Consider the following 3,586-nt stretch of genomic DNA (forward strand, 5'->3'; position numbering starts at 1 on the left):
TAACCCAAATGCATCCATGGAACGGGCAGAGTCAGAAAGGAGTCCAGCTGGAGAATTCTGCTCAACAAAAATTATGGAATGACTGAACCCATCAGGTCTCTTTCTTATGACCAGGAAGACAGGCTTACAAAGTAAGAATTAGTCGTGGGAAAAGAATCTGAGAAATACATAAAAAGGTATTTACATAAAAGTAAATACCATGAGGAATGTCTCACGGGCAACATAAACTGTATCTATGTAGATCCAATATCTAAGTAACAATTATGAAATTCAGAGAGGAGTGAGAGTGAGAGACAGTAGAAATATGTATTAGTTATTTGATGTTTTGGAAGAAGAAATAGGTAGAAACCAAGGCAGGGAGGATATTGAGCCATGGACTTGGTAGAATACCAGTGATGTATTTATACAGAACCAAAGTCACAGACAGTGAGAGACTCTGTCTCATTGGGACCCCCTGTGTTCTTCTGGGTTTGGCTGAGGAGTCCCTGAAACTTTTCCATGTCTTTCTTCATCTGAGAATACATCCCACCAATTAAGATACAAGGGACTGGTTTTCAAATTTCTGACAAATGGTATTAGAAACTTAAATAGTTAATGTACAATGAAGTGGAAGATTATTTTGTGGGTAGGTATTCTGACAAATTTTATAAAAACTACAAACATGAAAATCTGTCCTCACAGGGCTCATTTGTTTAAAGTAGTCATGACACAGTTTTTGCAGAAGCAGGGAAGAGATAAAAGCATCCTACATAACATAATGCTGCTTGCTTTTAAGTTTTAGCCCTAATATCAACTATCTGTAAGATCTTGGGCCCCGTTTTGCCTAGGTTTGCTCTTCTATGAAATGGAGGCTAACTCTAATATTTCATAGTGTTCATTATATGAGTTAAAATCTATGAAGGGTTCATAATAACCCAGTTTGTCGAAACCTTCTCCAATGTCTTGAGTCCTTGTGGAAAGGAAGGAATGGGGTAGATTAAGCAACTCTGCATATGCCTATTCCTTCTGGGAGGACAGTCTTGATGCCAAACCAGGCAGCGTAGTTGGGGAGTTACACCTAGATTCCAAGGCAACTATCCACAGAACAGACACCCACCCAGAGCTCCTGAATCTTGGCAAAGGAGATCCTTGCTCTCATCGGTCATTCACATGCCAGGGGAGGAATTTGGCTCTCCTGCCTGTCTGTCTGAATCCTCTCTGCCAGACATCTGCTACATATGCTGCTCTTGTGTCTACTTCACCTTTCTCCACATGATCTTGTTCCCTTATAGAAAAGAACCAAGGGCAATTTTCTTTACAACATATGTAACCACACAAAACTTACATTTCCCGCTTGGCTCTGCTGCATTTGTGAGCCAATCAATACCATCTGTGCTAGAATATCCAATATCCCCCAGTACACCCCACCATCTAAATCTAATCCTTTCTGTGTAATTTAACAGTCTCTTTGTGCTATAAAGCCTTTAATAATTTTTAAACAAAATTGCCTTAATACAGCGCAATTGCTAAATATAATACAGAAATATTTATTTCTCTTGCCAGGTATAGATTCTGTAGCCCGTAGCTGCCCTACACAAATTGCAGGGCACTATATGATGTGAACCATGTAAGACACATTTTGTAAAAACTCCTTTGAGTAGCAACACATCACATTCAATTGTGTTAGAAGTAAACATTGCAAGTTACCAGCAAGTTAATTGCCCAGGGAAAGCACCCATGCCACTCCTACAATGTCTTATTTTCCCTCGACTGTTCTATGGTCGACATCTGATAGCAACACTGTCTGTGTTGGCACCTGATTTCCAGTCGCTGACTTATGCTTATCGTCACTGAAAAATATGAAAGCATCAGTTCTACAGACAGAAGAGAAATCCAGCTGGAAAGCAAGACCATCAGAGCACCCTGGAATATGTAACATACATAGCAAGTCATGGATAAGCACTGAAAATAAAAACAATAACAATTTTGGTAATCTTATACTTATAAAATTACATAAATTTTCATGAGCTTTCTAGTGGATCTGGAGCTAGCTCAAAGGTCATTCTTTCAATGATTATTTAAATTCCATGAGCATGACATTTGCTCCAGTGAATCTTTGAACTTTTAGTTTTTCTGGATCCCTTAACTAATGTCAGTTGAACCCTCTACTGTATGCAGGATACTTGGATAGAGTCCATGTAGAACATAACCGTAGACAAGCCTCCTATCTGGGGTCCTAAGAAATTTACAATCTAGCTGAAGAAATAATGCATATATACATGTGGTAGATTAATAGTTACTCAGAAATATCTGTGTCACAATTCCTGGAAATGGTGAATGATTTGCCTTACACAGCATGCATATTTGAAAAAAAAAATACTAAAGTTCAGGACCTTGGGGTAGAAGATATTACGGAGGACTGTTAGAGTAGGGCCCAGCATGGTTACATGATTCCATAAATGGTGAGAATTTCCCCCATCTGTAGGATATATAGTTTCAGAGAGATGCAACATTTATGGTTTTGAAGATAGATGTGAGTCATGAGCCAAGGACTGTGGGTGGCTTTTAGAAGTTGGAAGAGGCAAGGAAATTCTCCCCTAGAGTCCAAAGAGAGGAAGTAGGCCATGCTGATTCATTCATCCTAGCCAAGTGGCATGTCAGACGCTGACCCCAGAGTGTAAACTAAAAGATTTGTATTGTTTTAAGCTACTGAATTGGAAGCAATTTGTTATAGTAGCAATGGAAAACTAATACAATGCAGAATTTATATAGAAATTGGAAAGTATCAATTACTGTGCAGGATGTAAAAAGTAAACAGGATCTTAGATGAATGTGAGTAAGGAAAAGAACTGTCTCTTCTCATCCTGTTTTTCTTGACTCAGAACAGGTATTGTATTGAATTTGTAACAAGTAGCATCCATAGAAAAGAAGAATCCTAAAGGCCCCTTCAACTTTCTGGGACCTCTTCATCATTGAAGGCCACACAAATGAGGTGAATTATTTGTATTAGATGGGAAGTTCACAAAATTGACTAAACCTGAATCAACCACAATCTATACCCAAGAGGAAATTTTCAAAGTTTTCAGTAATTTGATTAAAAAAAAAAGTTTCTGGTTTCACTACAAGAGACATGATAGTCTCATAGTGATGCCCAATGTAACTACTTTCTAAGACTTCCCTGTCATTTGAGAAGGATTCTTAGAGTTTTTCTGTAAAGTGTAGACTCATGGACAGCAAAATGTGATGGATGCTCCCAGCTCTTAGTATAATGCTTGCAGAGAGTGGCATGAAGAAGATGTTCTGGTAAATAGAAGTAACAGTCTTCCAGTACGAGGCAGCCTTAGACTCTAAGAACAATACACTTTTGGAACACCTCCACAAAGAGTCTAGACAAACTTTTTTTTTAAATATTTAACATAATTTCTTTATTGAATCTCTGGGAATTTCACATTATGCGCCCATTCCACTCACCTCCCAGTCCCTCCATATCATCCCATCTTCCCTGCAGCAGCCCCCTCAATGAAAATTAAAAACAAACAGAAAAACAAAAATAAAACAACAATATTCTTCACTCCTCCATTTTTCCTGCCTCTCCAATACCTCTTCA

This window comes from Peromyscus eremicus, chromosome 12 (genome assembly GCF_949786415.1).
Source record: "Peromyscus eremicus chromosome 12, PerEre_H2_v1, whole genome shotgun sequence".
Taxonomy (NCBI): Eukaryota; Metazoa; Chordata; class Mammalia; order Rodentia; family Cricetidae; genus Peromyscus; species Peromyscus eremicus.